The 23,532-nt window shown below is 37.9% G+C and overlaps 1 protein-coding gene across 1 annotated transcript in view; it reads right to left on the bottom strand.

The window, feature by feature from the left end:
• The window catches only part of RNF13 (ring finger protein 13), a 224,435-nt gene extending 202,137 nt beyond the window's left edge, over window positions 1-22,298 (bottom strand). Inside the window, exon 1 of the mRNA XM_036896400.2 lies at window positions 22,068-22,298. The gene's annotated coding sequence lies outside the window, so the exon portion shown is untranslated. The remainder of the gene's footprint in view (window positions 1-22,067) is intronic.
• Window positions 22,299-23,532: the final 1,234 nt, after the last annotated feature.

Below are 23,532 nucleotides of genomic sequence, written 5' to 3'. Positions count from 1 at the left end.
TTTTGCCATATAAGGTAACATATTCACAGATTCCAGGTATTAGGATGTGGACATCTATGGGGGTCATTATTCTGTCAACCACAGTAATTATTTATAGGATAATAGCCAACTGATATGAACTGGAATAATAACTAATTTTTTCATTTATATCAGTATGGAATTATGGATTACTGTTTTATCCAATGGGTTATAACCTGTTCTAGTAATTATTATTTTGATGCCCAACTGTCCCCCATTTGGACAGTGAAGGCTCATTCAAACTGGCTTCTGTGTCTTTCTGACATGCCTCCATTATTCTTGAGCACTTCTTTGTTTACTGGCACAAGATTTTCCAGTCTCATCTTGTACTTTACTGGTCCAGCCCTGAAATTAGCCATTCCTCTGAGGAGAATTATCCTTGTTTGTAGGAATCTTACATTAAGTTTTTTGGTAGGTATAGAGCATTGGGTCAACAACTTACTCTCAAATGATTAAGAAAAAAATGAAAAAAGTCTCCTTACTATTCTTACAACATTTTTGAAACCTTGTGTTTATTTCAAAATTAAAAAATTAATTATCTTAATCATAAATATCTTAGCAAAGCTCAAAATAAGTCATTGGAGGCATGTCCAAATATTAGTAATGCAAATGATTAAAATTTGCCAGCTACAAAAATCATTCCAGTTTCTCTCAGAACCTGACAAATTAAAATTAGCTTTTAAAGAATAATTGCAAAGGCTACAAGTAGAGGTGTAACACAGGGATCAAGGTTCTAATCCTGGTTCCATTTTACTGACTTAAGTGAATGCCACTGTAATTTGCCTCTAATCTTCACATATTATTCATTACATTGCTATCTAATTAAATGTTTATGATTTTCTAATACTAAAAATAATGCTCGTTGAAAGGAATAAAACATTGATTACCCATAATGTTAACATTCACAGACAACATAAGAGTTTGTCCTCATGTGTTGTAGTTCATTTTCACAATATATCCCTGCTCTCCTAACGTCACTTGCAGCTCTCCTTTCTTACCGTCACCCATCTGACCCATAATGACCCAGCTCACTCAACACGAAGCACAAAGGCAATAGCACTATAATATACTTGTAAACCTGCTGCCAGAATTTCTTAAAGTCTAACCCCATCATTCATAATATTCACAATGGTCTGCTTCTCTGGTCCAAACATGAGTGATAGTCTTTTTTCCATGCATATTTTACATCAATTTTATAACATACTGTATTATGATTTGTATGATTTTCCACTTAATGTTGTATCAAACATTTTCCCTTGTTATTAAAACTCTACATAAACATCATAACTGTTTGTTATAACTATAGTTCTATAGTTCTATAGTTTTGGTATAACAAAACATTAAAACTATAAACATAAACAGTAACTGTTTAATGTTTAATGTTACATTATATGGCTGAATCATGACTTGGTCTAACTAGTCCTCTTCTGTTCAATATTAAGTTGAATCCAACTATTGCAATTACAAATAATTCTATGATAAATATAAATCTCTTCCCACATTTCTGATTATTTCCTTAGGATAGATTCCTAGATATGGAACACCAAGCCTAAGAAACATTTAAAGACTTTCTACAAACTGCCAAATTGCTCTCCAGAAATAATGTTTCTATTTGTATTATTTTCAAATAAATGTGCATTTCATTGCATTAATTATCCTTTGCGCATCTTTGTTGGTATTAGGTGAAGCTATAAATGTTAAAAAAAATAGCTTATGTTATTAAATGCTTGCTACATTTCTGGCCAAGTATGCATTAATAAATATGTATTACTTCTTTTAATCCTCACAACACTAACAATAGATAGAGGAAGGTTCCACTAACTTTCCATAGAGACAGGAAACTGAGACTTAGATAAATAGCACAGAGTACTTATAACAGTGCCTCTAGTATAAAGTAAGCATTTATAAGTATTCACTCTTATTTTTAATATTTTTAAAGTCTTTTTAAGTAATTTTTAAATAAGCCCAATGACACCACTTAAACAGCAAAGCTAGGATTCAAATATACTACTGTGTCATGAGATCCCACCCCACCCTTTCCAGACCATCCATTTATCTTGTAAGTTCATACTTCTTTAATTGTCAAGTTGCAGTTATTCATGTGTCTATTCATAATGAAATTATTTTAAACCTAAATAATTGAAAACTTTGTTTAAGGAAGACTAAGAAAGGTAAACTAATGTAAATTAATTATAATTTACATATTCAAATCAGCTTCCTTTCCAGTCTTACTTTTATTATTCATAGTCTCTGAACCAGATTCAGTGATAAATAGGTTTATCTCTAAGGCTTTCCCCATAACATCACAATTAAGTCACACACAGACACACACACACAAAAAAAAATTTTTTAATAAATTCTTATATTCATGTCTTTCTTCAAGCTTAAAGAAAATGAGCTGTTCTATCTTCTATTATAATGACTAAGTATACGTAACATGATACCAGGAATGCAACAGCATAAGTACATAGGTAATCATTCAACAGTATGCTAGAATACCCCATCTATTCATATTCAGGATAACCATTCATCATAGAGATCAAAATTAGTCTTCCATTTTACCTATATAATCCAGCACATATAGAAAAAAAGGTAAGTAAATGACTGTTAAAAAAACAATTACTGTTATACACAAAAATCAGTTTTGTTTCTATACAGCACCAATAAACAATCCAAAAATGAAATTCAGGGAATAATTCCATTTATAAACGTATCCAAAATAAGAAAATATGTAGGAATAAATTTAATTAAGGAGGTGGAAAACTTGTACACTGAAAACTACAAAACACTGCTGAATGAAATCAGACCTAAATAAATGGAAAGATATCTTATGTATTTTAAGACAATATTGTTAAGATGGCAATACTGGGGGGCGGAAGATGGCGGCGTGAGTAGAGCAGCGGAAATCTCCTCCCAAAACAACATATATCTATGAAAATATAACAAAGACAACCCTTCCCAGAATAAAGACCAGAGGACACAGGACAATATCCAGACCACATCCACACCTGAGAGAACCCAGCGCCTCGCGAAGGGGGTAAGATACAAGCCCCGGCCCCGCGGGAGCCGAGCGCCCCTCCCCCCAGCTCCCGGCGGGAGAAGAGCAGGCAGAGCGGGAGGGAGACGGAGCACAGGACTGCCGAGAACCCAGCCCCAGCCATCCGGGCCAGAGTGCAGGGCCCTCGATACTGGGAAAACAGGGCAGCAAGAACAGTGAGCAGGCACTGGAGGCTGGGCGACAGAGGACATAAGAAAAGCGCGCGACCATTTTTTTTTTTTTGCTTTTTTGCTGCTTTGTTTTGGCGAGTGCTTTTTTTGAAGTCTTAAAGGGACAGGGACCCCAATACTAGGGAAACAGGGCAGAAAGAACGGTGAGCAGAGGCCTGAGGCTGGCACCGCAGAATAAAGAAAAACGAACGACCACCTTTTTTTTTTTTAATTAAAAAAATTTTTTTTCTTGTTTTTTCTTTTTTTTTTTTTGTGGTCGTTGTTTTGTTTTGGCGGGTGCTTTTTGGAAGTCTTAAAGGGGCAGGGCGGGTCACTTAATCCAGAGGTAGGGAATCCGGGATCTCTGGGCACTCTAACCCCTGGGCTGCAGGGAGCAGGGAGGCCCCTTACGGAGATAAATAGCCTCCCAGCAGCTCCTGCTCCAACGCGACTCCACCATTTTGGAGTAGCTGCCCGAGCCAGGCCACGCCCACAGCAACAGCGGAGATTAACTCCATAGCAGCCGGGCAGGAAGCAGAAACCCTGTTTGCGCGCAGCTGCGCAGCACAAGCCACTAGAGGCCGCTGTTCTCCCAGGAGAGGAGGGCCACAAACCAACAAGAAAGGAAGTCCTTCCAGCCGTCACTCGTCCCAGTTCTGCAGACAATTCCTATCACCATGAAAAGGCAAAGCTACAGGCAAAGATCACAGAGACAACACCAGAGAAGGAGACAGACCTAACCAGTCTTCCTGACAAAGAATTCAAAATAAGAATCATAAACATGCTGACAGAGATGCAGAGAAATACGCAAGAAAAATGGGATGAAGTCCGGAAAGAGATCACAGATGCCAGAAAGGAGATCGCAGAAATGAAACAAACTCTGGAAGGGTTTATAAGCAGAATGGATAGAATGCAAGAGACCATTGATGGAATTGAAATCAGAGAACAGGAACGCATAGAAGCTGACATAGAGAGAGACAAAAGGATCTCCAGGAATGAAACAATATTAAGAGAACTGTGTGACCAATCCAAAAGGAACAATATCCGTATTATAGGGGTCCCAGAAGAAGAAGAGAGAGGAAAAGAGATGGAAAGTATCTTAGAAGAAATAATTGCTGAAAACTTCCCCAAACTGGGGGAGGAAATAATCGAACAGACGAGGAAATACACAGAACCCCCAACAGAAAGGATCCAAGAAGGACAACACCAAGACACATAATAATTAAAATGGCAAAGATCAAGGACAAGGAAAGAGTGTTAAAGGCAGCTAGAGAGAAAAAGGTCACCTATAAAGGGAAACCCATCAGGCTAACGTCAGATTTCTCAACAGAAACCCTACAGGCCAGAAGAGAATGGCATGATATATTTAATACAATGAAACAGAAGGGCCTTGAACCAAGGATACTGTATCCAGCACGACTATCATTCAAATATGACGGTGGGATTAAACAATTCCCAGACAAACAAAAGCTGAGGGAATTTGCTTTCCACAAACCACCTCTACAGAACATCTTACAGGGACTGCTCTAGATGGGAGCACTCCTAGAAGGAGCACAGCACAAAACACCCAACATATGAAGAATCGAGGAGGAGGAACAAGAAGGGAGAGAAGAAAAGAATCTCCAGACAGTGTATATAACAGCTCAATAAGCGAGCTAAGTTAGGCAGTAAGATACTAAAGAGGCTAACCTTGAACCTTTGGTAACCACGAATTTAAAGCCTGCAATGGCAATAAGTACATATCTTTCAATAGTCACCCTAAATGTTAATGGGTTGAATGCACCAATCAAAAGACACAGAGTAACAGAATGGATAAAAAAGCAAGACCCATCTATATGCTGCTTACAAGAAACTCACCTCAAACCCAAAGACATGTACAGACTAAAAGTCAAGGGATGGAAAAACATATTTCAAGCAAACAACAGTGAGAAGAAAGCAGGGGTTGCAGTACTAATATCAGACAAAATAGACTTCAAAACAAAGAAAGTAACAAGAGATAAAGAAGGACACTACATAATGATAAAGGGCTCAGTCAAACAAGAGGATATAACCATTCTAAATATATATGCACCCAACACAGGAGGACCAGCATATGTGAAACAAATACTAACAGAGCTAAAGGGGGATATAGACTGCAATGCATTCATTCTAGGAGACTTCAACACACCACTCACCCCAAAGGATAGATCCACTGGGCAGAAAATAAGTAAGGACACGGAAGCACTGAACAACACAGTAGAGCAGATGGACCTAATAGACATCTATAGAACTCTACATCCAAAAGCAGCGGGATATACATTCTTCTCAAGTGCACATGGAACATTCTCCAGAATAGACCACATACTAGGCCACAAAAAGAGCCTCAGAAAATTCCAAAAAATTGAAATCCTACCAACCAACTTTTCAGATCACAAAGGCATAAAACTAGAAATAAACTGTACAAAGAAAGCAAAGAGGCTCACAAACACATGGAGGCTTAACAACACGCTCCTAAATAATCAATGGATCAATGACCAAATCAAAATGGAGATCCAGCAATATATGGAAACAAATGACAACAACAACACTAAGCCCCAACTTCTGTGGGACACAGCAAAAGCAGTCTTAAGAGGAAAGTATATAGCAATCCAAGCATATTTAAAAAAGGAAGAGCAATCCCAAATGAATGGTCTAATGTCACAATTATTGAAATTGGAAAAAGAAGAACAGATGAGGCCTAAGGTCAGCAGAAGGAGGGACATAATAAAGATCAGAGAAGAAATAAATAAAATTGAGAAGAATAAAACAATAGCAAAAATCAATGAAACCAAGAGCTGGTTCTTCGAGAAAATAAACAAAATAGATAAGCCTCTAGCCAGACTTATTAAGAAGAAAAGAGAGTCAACACAAATCAACAGTATCAGAAACGAGAAAGGAAATATCACGACAGACCCCACGGAAATGCAAAGAATTATTGGAGAATACTATGAAAACCTATATGCTAACAAGCTGGGAAACCTAGGAGAAATGGACAACTTCCTAGAAAAATATAACCTTCCAAGACTGACCCAGGAAGAAACAGAAAATCTAAACAGACCAATTACCAGCAACGAAATTGAAGCGGTAATCAAAAAACTAACAAAGAACAAAACCCCCGGGCCAGATGGATTTACCTCGGAATTTTATCAGACATACAGGGAAGACATAATACCCATTCTCCTTAGAGTTTTCCAAAAAATAGAGGAGGAGGGGATACTCCCAAACTCATTCTATGAAGCTAACATCACTCTAATACCAAAACCAGGCAAAGACCCCACCAAAAAAGAAAACTACAGACCAATATCCCTGATGAACGTAGATGCAAAAATACTCAACAAAATATTAGCAAACTGAATTCAAAAATACATCAAAAGGATCATACACCATGACCAAGTGGGATTCATCCCAGGGATGCAAGGATGGTACAACATTCGAAAGTCCATCAACATCATACACCACATCAACAAAAAGAAAGACAAAAACCACATGATCATCTCCATAGCTGCTGAAAAAGCATTTGACAAAGTTCAACATCCATTCATGTTAAAAACTCTCAGCAAAATGGGAATAGAGGGCAAGTACCTCAACATAATAAAGGCCATCTATGATAAACCCACAGCCAACATTATATTGAACAGCGAGAAGCTGAAAGCATTTCCGCTGAGATCGGGAACTAGACAGGGATGCCCACTCTCTCCACTGTTATTTAACATAGTACTGGAGGTCCTAGCTACGGCAATCAGACACAATAAAGAAATACAAGGAATCCAGATTGGTAAAGAAGAAGTTAAACTGTCACTATTTGCAGATGACATGATACTGTACATAAAAAACCCTAAAGACTCCACCCCAAAACTACTAGAACTGATATCGGAATACAGCAAAGTTGCAGGATACAAAATCAACACACAGAAATCTGTGGCTTTCCTATATACTAACAATGAACCAACAGAAAGAGAAATCAGGAAAACAACTCCATTCACAATTGCATCCAAAAAAATAAAATACCTAGGAATAAACCTAACCAAAGAAGTGAAAGACTTATACTCTGAAAACTACAAGTCACTCTTAAGAGAAATTAAAGGGGACACTAACAGATGGAAACTCATCCCATGCTCGTGGCTAGGAAGAATTAATATCGTTAATATGGCCATCCTGCCCAAAGCAATATACAGATTTGATGCAATCCCTATGAAACTACCAGCAACATTCTTCAATGAACTGGAACAAATAATTCAAAAATTCATATGGAAACACCAAAGACCCCGAATAGCCAAAGCAATCCTGAGAAAGAAGAATAAAGTAGGGGGGATCTCACTCCCCAACTTCAAGCTCTACTATAAAGCCATAGTAATCAAGACAATTTGGTACTGGCACAAGAGCAGAGCCACAGACCAATGGAACAGACTAGAGAATCCAGACATTAACCCAGACATATATGGTCAATTAATATTTGATAAAGGAGCCATGGACATACAATGGCGAAATGACAGTCTCTTCAACAGGTGGTGCTGGCAAAACTGGACAGCTACATGTAGGAGAATGAAACTGGACCATTGTCTAACCCCATATACAAAAGTAAACTCAAAATGGATCAAAGACCTGAATGTAAGCCATGAAACCATTAAACTCTTGGAAGAAAACATAGGCACAAACCTCTTAGACATAAACATGAGTGACCTCTTCTTGAACATATCTCCGCGGGCAAGGAAAACAACAGCAAAAATGAGTAAGTGGGACTATATTAAGCTGAAAAGCTTCTGTACAGCAAAAGACACCATCAATAGAACAAGAAGGATCCCTACAGTATGGGAGAATATATTTGAAAATGACACATCCGATAAAGGCTTGACGTCCAGAATATATAAGGAGCTCTCACGCCTCAACAAACAAAAAACAAATAACCCAATTAAAAAATGGGCAGAGGAACTGAAGAGACAGTTCTCCAAAAAAGAAATACAGATGGCCAACAGACACATGAAAAGATGCTCCACATCGCTAATTATCAGAGAAATGCAAATTAAAACTACAATGAGGTATCACCTCACACCAGTAAGGATGGCTGCCATCCAAAAGACAAACAACAACAAATGTTGGCGAGGCTGTGGAGAAAGGGGAACCCTCCTACACTGCTGGTGGGAATGTAAGTTAGTTCAACCATTGTGGAAAGCAGTATGGAGGTACATCAAAATGCTCAAAACAGACTTACCATTTGACCCAGGAATTCCACTCCTAGGAATTTACCCTAAGAACGCAGCAATCAAGTTTGAGAAAGACAGATGCACCCCTATGTTTATTGCAGCACTATTTACAATAGCCAAGAATTGGAAGCAACCTAAATGTCCATCAATAGATGAATGGATAAAGAAGATGTGGTACATATACACAATGGAATACTACTCAGCCATAAGAAAAGGGCAAATCCAATCATTTGCAGCAACATGGATGGAGCTGGAGGGTATTATGCTCAGTGAAACAAGCCAAGCGGAGAAAGAGAAATACCAAATGATTTCACTTATCTGTGGAATATAAGAACAAAGGAAAAACTGAAGGAACAAAACAGCAGCAGAATCACAGAACTCAAGAATGGACTAACAGGTACCAAAGGGAAAGGGACTGGGGAGGATGGGTGGGTAGGGAGGGATAAGGGGGGGAGAAGTAGGGGGGTATTAAGATTAACATGCATGGGGGGGTAGGAGAAAAGGGAGGGCTGTACAACACAGAGAAGGCAAGTAGTGATTCTACAACATTTTGCTATGCTGATGGACAGTGACTGTAAAGGGGTTTATAGGGGAGAGCCTAGTAAACATAATATTCGTCATGTAAGTGTAGATTAGTGATAGAAAAAAAAAAAGGGCAGTTTCTGTGTGGTAACCTCCAACGAGTTCTACACAATGGTATAAAGGGCATATAAAAGTGTAGGCAAAGGGTCTGTTTGTGTTTATACAGAGGATCAAAGCCTAATTGGGCTACCCCGAAAATGAACTAAGATACGATATGAAAAACAACTTCCAACATCTGCACTCTCTGGAAGACTCATGCCAGAAGATGATCATCAAAAAACCCCAACAAAGATCCACGCACTGCTACAGCTGTAGATGCACTCATCCCACCAGTTCCTGGACTTGCCATGGGAATGAGGAAGGAGATATCTAAGCTGGCCTGTGCATACAGTAAAACAACAAATTTGACTGGATCTATACTGTTGGAACTCAACCAAGAATTTGGAGAAGTGCAAATTGTAGCGCTCCAAAGTCTTACAACTACAAACTATTTACTGTTAAAAGAACATATGGCATGTGAACAGTCCCCAGGAATGGGTTGTTTTAATTTGTCTGATTTCTCTCAGACTGTTCAAGTTCAGTTGGACAATATCCACCATATCATAGATAAGTTTTCACAAATGCCTAAGGTGCCTAACTGGTTTTCTTGGTTTCACTGGAGATGGCTGGTAATTACAGATATGCTTTGGTTATGTAACTATACTCCTATTATGTTAATGTGTGTGTGCAATCTAAGTAGTAGCTTAAAACCTGTACATGCTGAAGTTACTCTACAAGAAGATATATCAAAGAAATAATCAATCTTCCCATGTTTTCTTCCGCCTGCTACTTCTATAGCTTTTCTTCTTCCTTCCTACTTACAACCCTTAAATAGAATTCGTGCCTCATATCAAATTTACCGAGTATCATAATTCTTCCAAGTGGTAAAGATACCTCAAGACAAATGCTGGGCATAGAAGCCACAGGGCATAAATATGCAAAGAAGTAAAAAGCTAACTTTTTCAAACAATAAGGCTTCTCTCTCACTTACCAACTTCACATTTCCCTGTATGGCCCCGGAAGATGACTGGTTAGCCAGAGACGGGTAAGATTCCTCAAGGGAGGAACAACCTAAGACAGGCACAGTCGCAGTGGGGCCATCAGGTGAGAAATTGGGGATCAACAGAGGTGAGGCTTAGAACCTCACCCCCCCGTTCTGAGAGAAATGTTCTGCATACGTGGATGTTTTATTGCCCTGGTCTAGCTTGGATTAACACATAGTCTACAGGCACACACCTGATCATCTACATGTGCTCTCTTACAACACTAAACTATGTTTTCTACCTTTATCTTGTATCTACCTACCACTTCAGCATTTTATTAAAAATAATAATAATAAAGAGAGAAATGTGGTATCCACATATAAATCAAGTATAAAAACCAAATGAGTATTCATATTTGAACTGACTGTTTAGAGTTCATAATGCATGAGCAAAACCGAAAGTTTCTGTGATGACTGCCCTTGTACTGTTCACTATGTAACTTATTCATTATGTAAGAATTTGTTCTACATGTAAAAACTTGTTTGTTATGCCTCAGAAGATTGGAGACTGACAAAAATTAGGCTTGGGGTGGAATAATGATTGTGCATTGAGCATTGACTCCCCTATACAGAATTTTATTGTCGTTAACAACCATTTGATCAATAAATATGAGAGATGCCCTCACAAAAAAAAAAAAAAAAAAAAAAGAAGGACAGACTTCCAATGGTAAAATAAATTAGTAACCGGGATGTAATGTATAGCATAAGGAATATAGTCAAGATATTGTAACAGCCTGGTAGGGTGATAGCTGGAACCTAGAATTATGTATATAAATGTTCTACCACTGTGTTGTACACTTGAAACTCATGTAATGTAATACTGTGTGTCAACTACCCTTCAATAAAAAATAATTATTAAAAAAAAAAAAAAAAAAAAAAAGATGGCAATACTACCCAACGCAATCTACAGATTCAATATATTCTCTATCAAAATTCCAACAGCCTTTTATGCAGAAATGGAAAAGTCAACCCTCAGATTCATGTAGAACTGCAAGGAGCTCCAAACAGACAAAACAATTTTAAGAAGAACAAAGCTGGAGGACTCACACTTCCTGATTTCAAAATCTAACTACAAAGCTACAGTGATCAAAACAGTGTGGTATGGGCATAAAGACAGACATATAGACAAAAGGAATAGAACTGAGATTCTAGAAATAAATCCATATACTATGCTCAATTATTTTCAACTAAGTGCCAAGACCATTCAATGGAAATAGAACAATTTCTTCAATAAGCAGTACTGGAACAACTGGACATTCACATGCAAAACAATGAAGTTGTACCCCTAATTCATACAACATGTAAAAATTAACTCAAAATGGTTCAATGACCTAAATACAAAAGCTAAAATGACAAAACTCTTAGAAGAAAACATAGGAGTAAACCTTCATGACCTTGAATTTAGCAATAGATTCTTAGACATGACATCAATAGCATGAGGAACAAAAATAAATAAATAAATTTGGTTTCATCAAAATTCAAACTTCAATGCACCAAAGGATATTATCAAGAAAGTGAAAAGACAGCCCACAGAATGGGAGAAAATATTTGCCAATCATAGAGCTAACATGGGTCTAGTATCCAGAATGCATAAAAACACAATTCAATAAGAAGACAAACAACCCAATTAAAACATGGGCAAAGAACTTGAATAGCCATTTCTCCAAGGAAGATATACAACCTCCAACAAGCACATGAAAATATGCTCAACATCATTAGTCATTAGGAATATGTGAATCAAAAGTACAGTGAGATACCACTTCATAACCACAAGGACGGCAGTAATATTAATTTCTTTAATGTTAAAGACTGTCAGTAATAATATAGAGAAATTGGAAAGCTTGCATTTTGCCAATGGGAATGTAAAATGGTTAAGCCACTGTGGAAAACAATATGGTGAGTCCTCAAAAAACTAATAGGATTACCACACAACCCAACAATTCCACTCCTAGTAGATACCCAAAAGTAATGAAAACTGCAACTCAAACAAATCCCTGTATATGAATGTTCACAGCAACAACATTCACAATAGCCAAAGGGTAGGAAGAACTCAAATGTCCAGCAGTATGAATGGATAAAGTGTGATATATACATACAATATAAATTATGAGCTGTAGAAAGGAAAGAAGTACTAACGCTTACAGCAACTGTGGCAGAACCTTGAAAACATTTTCTAAGTGAAAAAAACCAGGTACAAAAGGTCATTTATTATATGATTCCATGTATATGCGATTTCCATAATAAATATGAGATATCCAGTAAATCCTCAGAGACAGAAAGCAGATTGGTGGCTGCCAGGGGAAGCAGGGAATGAGGAATAACTGCTCAATGGGTATGGGGTTTTACTTTCAATTTATAAAAATGTTTCAAACCTAGATAGCAATGGTGATCCCACAACACTGAGAATGTACTGCCACTCAACTGTTCACTTAAAAATGGCTACATGAATAGCCCCTAAAAAAATTTTTTAAGCAAGTTAATGGTCTTAATACACGTTGGACAAATGTGTAAATTATAAGCCAATTCTTCCTTTTTGAAGATCAAACATGTAAATTACAAGCACAGTAATTAGGCAAATAAACTACTCTTCAACATTTAATGAGGTGTGTTATATCTAAGCAAAGTAGAAGTTCAGCTTCTACTCTATTACCAAGTGGGTGTTTCCTCTCCACCCCCACCCTGGATCAGCAATCTTGTGACTGACCAGCTCGGCCACTAATAAACATCCCATAAACGTGCAAACATGCTCTTATTATGTACACAATGGGCAGTATTAAAGCCAAGCGAAAATCCTGATCAGAAAGATTCATTTTTCCCCACAGCAGACTTAATATTAAACATCAAATAAATAGACATCTTTTTTAAATTTCTAGGTCATTAACAGTATAAATTTTAGTCTGATTATTATTCAACGGAAACTCATGATCAGCTCTATTTTACCTACACTAGTAAAGTGAAACATTACAGCAATAGTCATTCATTTTTTAAGTCTTAAACGCAGAATTTTCTAACTGTAAAAATCCAACTACACCATGTCACAATTGAAGAAATGAACTGAAAGGTGGAGTTATTTATGCAAAGCCACCCAGGTAAAAAGTGGGCAAGTTGGATAACAACCAGATTGGCTTAATGTTGATATTTGCAGCTGCAATATAATCTTATTTCCATTTCAATCTCATAGACAAACTAGGCAATGCAATTTATAGCACCCTCTCTTTTTCCCTACTCTCAATCTAGTGAGTATCTGGGTCCTTAATAGTTGCTACATTTAACTGATTCTTTATCTTTAAGATCTGGCCCCTGCCATAATACAACCTCTAACTCCACATCATAACATGTATTGAGTCCCTACATTTGCTGAATATTAAATAGTGAATACACATCTAAGTCATTCCATTGAGAAGAGGAAAGGAGGAGTCACACGACTAAGAAGGACACAGTGCCTTCCTTCAAAATGCTCTAAAATTTAGTTACAATCTGGTATAATACTCATTTAATTATTGTTTAAAACTGTGATTTTATAAACATATAGTACAAGAAAAATCTAATTGTTTTCCATAACTAAAATATACTTTATTTTTCCCATTAGAAGATAGGCTCAATGAGGACAAGGATTTTTGTCTCTTTGGTTCCCTGTTGTACTCTCAGTGCCTAGAAGAACAATGCCTAACAGAAAGTACTTAATAAATATTTGAGTGAGTGAATGCTTTAGAAAACCCATTAAGTAGTAGAATCCAAGTAATGTTTCCAACAGTGATGTGACAGAACATATAAACCCTTCCTTGCCTAAATGCTTGTGCTTAATGTCCATTTATTTTTTCGATTGGCCACTTACTCAGACCCTTGCAGTACAGGGAACTAAAAATAGTTCAGAGATGGATGAATTATACCACATAACTTAACATCATGCCCTATCCAACTGCACCAAACCCTAGAAAATCTGCCAACAAAAGAAACCCACAGGCCTTTTTTCCCACTTAGGTCAATTATAATAGGCCTCAAGATGTTTTTCTTTCTTTCTTACAACAGCTCAGAATTGGTATTATCATCATTATCATCAGTTTACAGAATGAGGAAACTGAAGCCAAGAATGGGTGGCAAAGGAATTCATTTGCAGAATCTCTATTCTTTCTATCACATCATGCATCCTTCTCCTCTTACCCTTTCAGTTCTCTCCCACAATCTTCACTGTAAGTAGTATACACCTCCCTAGGTCCCCTCTTTCCTGCTGCCGTAACAAGCACAAAGGCTCTCCGATTTTAAAGGTTTTGCTATTAATCAATGCAGGGTAACAAAGATGGGATGACAAAAATAAAAAATCTGGAGATGTTACAATTCAACATGTGTGTATAAATGCCTGGCACTGTATATCACAGCATCTTTCCAAGTTCTTAATGTGAGAATCCCAAGCCTCCAATTTACTGGCTTTCTTTTGAAATAATAAATGGGAGACTTACTAGGTTTCCAAAATTTTCCCTCCCACTACCTTTTCTCCTGTCCTTCCAGAACCAAAAACACATGATAGGGGAAAATTGCAAGTACATCTCTACCAGCTGAGAAATTTGCATTTCTGAGGATCATCAAGAATCCTCAGAATTTCACTCCTATGAAAATTTGACACACAGGGGAATGACTGCTTTAGACCATTTCTGCACAAAGTGGTCGCTTCTCTTTTTATGGAGTAAATAAACAGAGCTCCCGGCTGCCATTTGACATTTCCAAACAGCTGAACAACTCAGCTACAAAACTAAAATCTCTATCACAAATTCTCCTCCTAAATCCTGCCAAAACCTGTTCTTCACGATAATATCTTTATTTTTCTTACTTGCATCACCATCCTCCCAAAAATCTTAGGTGCAGACTTGTGTCAGCTACCAATGTCAATGTCAACATTTCTCAAACCTATATACCCTTTACTTCAATCCCACCATCATCATTTCTTGCCTCAACTACTGTAATTAAACTCTATGGTATTCCTACCTTCAGGCTTCCACCTCTTCACCACATTTCTGTTCCAGATTAATACCCAAAAAGAGGGGTTCTTCTCAATGAGAATCATGTACAAAATCCTTAGCCTGGCATTTAAGGATCTCCGTATTATATATTTATCTATCTTTACCAGCCTGTTCCTTAAACAAACAGCCTTGGCAAATGTTCTCTGCTTTCCTACTTCTATACCTTCGCCTGGGTAGTATCCTTACTATCTTTCTTCTCCCATCCTCCTGCAACTGCTAGCAGTCTTTCAAACAGCCAAATTCCTCAACATGAAAGAAAAAACAATGAGGCATATCATTTATTGGACATATATTCTGTCTAGTGCTTTACAAATTACCCTAATTTCCACAAAAACATAGAGGCTTAATACTACATGTTCGAAGGAGCTGAGGAAATTGAGGGTGAAAGGAGCTTACCCAAGGTGATCTAAACCAGCAAGTAAATAATCCAAAATAACTCTATAGCATTCTGCATTTTTAGATAAATTATGACACAAGATGAACAAGCTGCATAGTCAGGATGCCTAGGTTCAAATTCCAGTTATTCCACTGTCTACCTATGTGAACTCACCAAGTTATGTGTTTGTGATGTCTTCATTTCCCAATCTATAAAAAGGGGTAATTACTAGACCAGATGGACTTAACAGATATATACAGAACATTCCACCCCAAAGCAGCAGGATACACATTTCTCTCAAGGGCACATGGAGCTTTCTCCAGAATAGATCACATATTAGTGCACAAAGAAAGCCCAAATAAATTCAAAAAGACTGAAATTACATCAAATATCTTTTCAGATCAGTGACTTGAAACTAGTAATAGAGAAAACCAAAAAGCCCATGAACACATGGAGGCTAAACAACACACTTTTAAATAAACAATGGATCAATGAACAAATCAAAGAAATCAAGTAATACATAGAGAAATGAAAACAAAAATACAACAGCTGAAAATATGCAGGATGCAGCAAAAGTAGTTCTAAGAGGGAAGTACAGGCCTTACCTCAAGAAACAAGAACAGTCCTAAATAAACAGTCTAAACTCACAACTAAAGAAACTAGAAAAAGAACAAATGAAACCCAAAGTTAGGAGGGACATAATAAAGATCACAGCAGAAATAAATAAGATAGAGAATAAGAAAACAATAGAAAAAAATTAATGAAACCAACAGCTGCTTTTTGAAAATATAGACTAACCACTACCCAGATTTACCAAGAAAAAAGAGAGGACACAAATAAACAAAAGCAGAAATAGAAAAGGAATAGTTCAACTGACTCCACAGAAATACAAAGAACTATTTTAGAGAATTCTATGAAAAATTATATGCCAATAAATTAGACAACCTAGAAGAAATGGAGAAATTCCTAGAAAAGTACAACCTTCCAAGAGTGACCCAGGAAAAAAGAAAAATATGTGAACAGACCAATTATCAGTAGTGGAATTGAATTGGTAATCAAAAAACTCCCAAAAAACAAAAGGCCACGACCACATGGATTCACAAACCAAATGTTTGAATTCTACCCATCCTTCTTAAACTATTTCAAAAAGCAGGAGTGAATACTTCCAAACTCATTCTGTAAGGCCAGCATCACCAAAACCAGGCAAAGCCACCACAAAAAAAGAGAATTACAGAACAGTATCTCTGATGAACATAGTGCAAAAACCCTCAACAAAATATTAGCAAACTTAATTTAAAAATACATCAGAACGATCATCCATCAGGATCAAGTGGGATTTATTCCAGGGACGCAAGGATGGTACAATATTCGTAATTGATCAATGTGATAACACCACATTAACAAAAAGAAGGATGAAAACCATATGGTCATCTCAGTAAATGCTGAAAAAACATTTGACAAAATTCAACATCCATTCATGACAAAAACTCTCAACAAACTGTGTACGAGGGAACATACTTCAACATAATAAAGGCCAGATATGACAAACCCACAGTTAACATCATACTCAATGGCAAAAAGCTAAAAAGACTTTCCTTTAAGATCAGGAACAAGACAAGGACGTCCACTCTCACCACTTTTATTCAACATAATACTGGAGGTCCTAGCCACAGCAATAAGACAACACAAAGAGATAAAAAGCCTCCAGATTGGTAAGGAAGAGGTTAAACTGTCACTATTTGCAGATGACATGACATCATAAGGAGAAAACCCTGAAGACTCCACAAAAACAGTATTAGAACTAATAACTGGATTCAGCTAAGTTGCAGGATACAAAATTAATACACAGAAATCTGTTGCGTTCCTATATACTAACAAGCTAGCAGAAAGAGAAATCAAGAAAACAAATCTATTGACAACTGCATAAAACAGAGTAATACCTAGGAATAGAGCTAACCAAGGAGATGAAAGATCTGTACTCTGAAAACTGTAAGACACTCATGAGAAAAATTAAATACACTAATAAATGGAAATCTATCCCAAGCTCATGGATAGAAGGATTAATATTGTCAAAATGACCATCCTGCCCAAAGCAATTTACAGATTCAATGCAATCCCTATCAAAATATCAACAGCATTTTTCAATGAACTCAAATTTAGAATAAGCAAATTCTAAAACTCATATGGAACCACAAAAGAGCCCAAATAGCCAAAGCAATTCTAAGAAAGAAGAACAAAGCTGGAGATATTATGCTCTCTGACTTCAAATTATATTACAGAAAGCTATACTTCAAAGTTACCACAGTATTCAAAACAGTATGGTGCTAGCACAAGAACAGACCCACAGATCAGTGGAAGAGAAGAGACAGCCCATTAATATATGGTCAATTAATATAAGATAAAGGAACCATGAAAATATAAAGGGGAAAATACACTCTCTTCAATAACTGGTGTTGGGAAAACTGGAAAGTTACATGCAAGAGAATGAAACTGGATTACTGTCTAACTCAATACACAACAGTAAAGTCAAAAGATTAAAGACCTAAATGTAAGACATGAAACCATAAAACTCTTAGAAGAAATCATAGGAAAAAATCTCTTGAACATAAGCATGAGCAATTTTTTTCTGGACACATCTCCCTGAGCAAGGGAAACAAAATAAAAAATGAACAAACTAAAAGATCTGTACAGCAAATGATACCACCAACAAACAAAAAGGCAGCCTACCACATGGCAGAATATATTCATGATTTACCCAATAAGGGGTTAACATCCAAAATATAAAAAGAACTCATATAGCTCAACACCAAAAGAGCAAACAACCTGATTAAAAAATGGACCTGATAAACATTTTTCCAAAGAAAAAATACAGATGGTCAACAGGCACATGAAAAGATGCTCCACATCCCTAATCATCAGGGAAATGCAAATCAAAACCACAATCAGGTATCACCTCACACCAGTCAGAATGGCCACTATCAAAAAGACAAGAAATAACAAGTGCTGGCAAGGATGTGAAGAAATGGGAACCCTCCTACACTGTTGGTGGTAATGTAAACTGGTGCAACCACTGTGGAAAGCAATATGGAGGTTCCTCAAAAAACTAAAAATAGAAATACCATATAACCCAGTAATTCCACTTCTAGGAATTTACCCAAAGAAAACAAAATTCATGATTCAAAAAGATATATGTACCCCTATGTACACTGCCACATTATTTACAAGAACCAAGATACGGAAGCAACCAAAATGTCCATCAATAGGTGAATGGATAAAAAAGATAGTACATTTACACAATTGAATATTACTCAGCCATGAAAAAGAAATCCTGCCATTTGCAACAACATGGACAGACCTAGAGGGTATTATGCTAAGTGAAATAAACCAGGCAAAGAAAGACAAATACCATATGATTTCAAATTATTTGTGGAATCTAAAAACAAAGCAAAATGAATAAAATAGCAGTAGACTCATAGACACTGAGAAATGACTGGTAGTTACCACAAGGGAGGGTTTGGGAAGGGTAGGTAGGGTAAGGAAGAGGGATAAAGGGGCACAAATATTCTCAATCATAACATAGGTTGGTCACGGATATGGAAGTACATCATGGAGAACACAGCCAACGATTCTTAAACATCTTCCTATGTTGACAGAAACTGCACTAGGTGTAGTGAGGATTTAATAATATGGGTAACTGATGAGCCACTGCAATGTATATTTGCAACCAATTTAAGATTGTATATCAACTATACGTCAATTTTAAAAAATTTTAATGAAAGGGTATAACTGTACTATCTAGCACAACAATAAAAATTAAAGTTACCTATGAAAATAAAGTGCTTAAGTGTAGCACAGAGAAGGCACATAGTAGATCTGTGGCATCTTGCTACACTGATGGACAGTGATTGCACTGGGGTATGGGTGGAGACTTGATAATATGGGTAAATGTAGTAACCACATTGTTTTTTCATGTGAAACCTTCATAAAAGTGTATATCAATCATACCTTAATAAAAAAAAAAAGAAGACATATGCACAAAGATGTCCTTTACAACATTAACACTGGAAAACACACACACACACACACACAAACACACATTTGAAAATAATTTAATTGTTCACTAGAAAGGAATGGTCACTAAATTATAATATATTGATTTCATGGAATTTCATTCAACCATTAAAATTAACAGAAAGATACTATATCCAATGCTTAAAAAATACAAATATGCAATAATTCAACTACATTAAATACTGATTTATAAATCAATAAGTAGGAAGAAATGGTAAACACTTTATAAATCAATTAGTAAATAAAATTGGTAAAAGACAAAATATTTTAATATGAATTATTTTAAAATATAAGAGAACAACTGTGGTATAAAGAAAAAAGAAAAAGAAAATTAAGTGCTTAGAATTGTATTTTGCCCATAGTAAACAATGTTAGCTATTATATTGTTATTTACATGCTATATATAATAATACCAATACTGACAATACCAATTATATGTTCTCATTGTTCCCAAATCAACTTTTTGTAATGTAAAACCTTAATACTATGTTTTTGTTATGTGCTCAATAAATACTTGCAAAATACATGAGTTTTTAAACAATGACTTATCACCATGCTTCATTAGAAGAAACTAACTTGTCTATTAAATCTGTTTCCTCTTTTGAGAAAACTAATAATGCTTTCTAACTTTCTTTCCTTTTTTATGTCACATAAAACTACCATACACAATGCGATGTGGTGGTATTATGTCAAATGGTGTAAAATACTATTTTGATCCAAACTCATTTTGCCTTCTGCTAAACATTACTAATTCCCAGGTTTTACAGTGTCCAAAATCATATTTTTTATTTAAACACTGTTTTTAGGTCATACCAACACAAAGTAATCATACCATGGTATTTGACCAAGCCATTTCATTACTTACATCCTTTATCAAGAACTATAAAACATAAAATACCTTCCTATCCAATTTAACTTGAAGATACAAACCTATCATACCCATTTCCTGCTCTTACTTTGCAAAAATTAATACCTGCAAAACTTATGATAAAACTTATGTTACTCTAGGATACAGAAATATATCAAAGGAATGGTGCTGAATGCTAGTTACAGCTTAGGTCCCTACGAAATGCTTGAGAGAAATTAGCTTTAAGCAAGGATAGATGAGAACTTACTCCAAACCCTTCAGTATTATACCCTGCAAACCAAAATTTTTTTGTTCTCATCATTCACACTACTATACATGAAGACATCAAGCTAGCTAGCTTCAAATAAAAGCAGAAGTAAAATACTTATATAATAGTTGTCTTGACACAGAGGAGAAATAACTGGGCTTTTCTATCTAATCCTTAAAAAAAAAGCTTTGAGGCTTAACTATGTAACATTTTATTTCAATTAACTTCAACAATTCTTTCCTTATTTACAGATAATGTCACACAATTAGTAAGTGACAGAGCTGATGGTTCAACCCAGCCCGACTCCCAAATTTGGCCCCATGAGCCACGCACTATAGCACCACACTTAACTCCGGTTTAAAGTTCTTTTAACGGCTACCACAGTCCAGTCCTTGAATACATTACACCTGAGAGCACTTCCTTAAATCTTGAATCGATCTATTTCGAAATTTGAATCGAACTCCTCGGCGGCACACCCATCTTACTTATTTACATTGCATCAAAAGCTGCAGATGTTCTTGGACAACAACAGATCATTGTTGAAATGAATGCCTTAGATTTCACTGTTTCTGCTACATCACTGACGAAGTTAACAGTCAGGCAAGTTGGGGCACCAAAAATGGACCTGAGCAGCTGCCCACGGTGCTTAAAATGAGGACGAAACGATAGTTTTGGAAATTTACTATTGCCAGATTAGGATAAAATAGAGGAATTTACCAAAAGCTGGCAGAGAACTCAGAGGTTGCTACCAAAGTTTCATGAGTGCTTCTGGGCTTGGCTTCGGTGTCTGCCCACTCCCTCTTTGGAAAAGAGTTATTTTATCAGTGCGGGTCACCGCAATAAGCTTTCTGGCAGAGTGCTAACTTTAGGAGGGCAGGGACGGGGAATCTGTCCCCCGTCCCACCTTCAATCTGAGCTTCCGGGGAAGGGCGGAGGGGGGAAAAGGCTAGAAAGAAAGGACGTGACTGCCCTCTTTTTCTCAAAGACTAAAGAGTCCTCGCCAAGTCGAGTGATTTCACCCGGGGGCTTTGCAGCAAGTGCCTGACCAAGAGAAGCCTTCCAAACACCTTCCCTGATTCGTGCCACCTCAGCAGGGGAACGTGAAAAGCAAAACAGACCACCCAGCAACTTTAGATACAGATAAATTCAAGGATAGGGATGCGGCGAATCGCCCTCTGAGGGCAGGGCGTGTTTTTTTTTTTTTTTAACCTCTTGCAAAAATATCCTAATTTCCTCCGCTCCCAGCCTGGGGAGGGGTAGCAAAGACCTTAACTGCGGGGCGGCCTCAGAGCTCCAGGGACGAAGAGGGGGTGTGTTCTCCGGGACAGGCCCCACGGGTGACTCCTAGCTTCCCGGCTGCCGCGAGGCTGGAGAGGCTCTTACCTGGAAGCCTGACCCCGAAACACAAAGAGGCTGGTCAGCCGCGTTGCTGCGGGAGAAGTCCCTATCCAGACTTCATGACTGAAAATCCGCACCGTCCCCTACAGCCGGAGTCTGAGCGGGGCTGCAACAACTAGGCGAGGCGGAAGTCCCGCCCCGCGCACCGCATTGGTCCCCACCGAAGGCCGAGAACAGCCACTGGGCCGCAGAGCTGCTCGCTAAGGCTCCTTCCCACTCCCACGCCGCGTCTCGCAGCTTGCTCGCTTCCCTCTGGGAGAAATGCCTAGTTCGCCGAGTCGCGTTCTTGGCCGCGTGACCGGTCTTCCCTGGAAAGGAAGGGTCGGGTGGGGGGAGCTTCTGGAGGGCGGCTGAAGTATTAGCTTTTGGCGAGGGAGGAAGCGGCTGGCAGAGGGGATTGGCTAAAGGAGCCTGCTGCTGACCATGTGCCCCCAGGCGTGGCGGCCCTGGAGTCTGGAGCGGACGGTACCGAGCGGCCTGATCGTCTCTGGTTGTTGGGCCCAAGCAGCCTGAGACCCAGCCGGTGGGCCTGCCCCTGGCGCGCACGCGTCTCTTCCCTGCTCCACCTTCACCCCAACCGCTGAAGGGACGATGCCTCACCCCCTCTGCACGGTAGCCAGACTGGGATGGATGGGACAGAGGCCAACGCCTCAAGAGTCCGGGTTGCGTTGTTAGAGGTGCGAGCAACCCGAGGGCTGACCGGGAGTCCCCTGACGCCTAGCTCGGAGCCATGCTGACCTCAGCACTCAGCTTGACACGCGCAGTCCCAGGATTAAGCAAAAGTCAGTATGATTAAACCCTAGGTCAAGCCTTTCAAAACCCTTGCCTCCTTCTGATGAGCCAAAAAATCTCGGTCCCCTATCGCCTTTCTGATAAACCTGCGTTCCCCTCGTATTCCAATCTTTAACCAAGCGACTTCAAAATTTAAATTAACTGGATTGGAATATCCGCACTGATTAACCAGTTGCCAACTAGCCACTTTAAATAATGAGGCAATTTAGTGCAAAGATTGCAGAGTCCTGGATTAGAATGCCAGGAGACCTCGATTATGGTCCTGCTTCTGCTTCAAAATAAGACACCTTTTAAACCCCATTACAAGCTTCACATCCTTCAACCTCTTCTTTTAAACAAAGGAGATGCTATAGAGGGGGCCATCACATAAACACCTGTAGAATGTAACTTGTAACCTTCATTGCTCTGCGGAGACGGAATGGTTGGGACTGGAAGGAAAAGAAGACCCTCCCTACTGTGTACCTTTTTGTGCCTTTTGATTCTGAACCTTGTGAATATTACCTATCCAAATAAATTTAAATACAAAAAAATTTATAAATCAAATTATAATAAAATCAAGGCAAAACAGGTACTTCACTCTTCTATTTATTCTATATACATATTCTATATATTTTTACATTTTCATCAGTTATGAAGACATACAGTTCTTGCCTTTAAG

The sequence above is a fragment of the Manis pentadactyla genome, chromosome 1, assembly GCF_030020395.1.
Source record: "Manis pentadactyla isolate mManPen7 chromosome 1, mManPen7.hap1, whole genome shotgun sequence".
Taxonomy (NCBI): Eukaryota; Metazoa; Chordata; class Mammalia; order Pholidota; family Manidae; genus Manis; species Manis pentadactyla.
The sequence above is the reverse complement of the archived record's forward strand: the minus strand, read 5'-3'. Positions and strand labels throughout refer to the sequence as shown.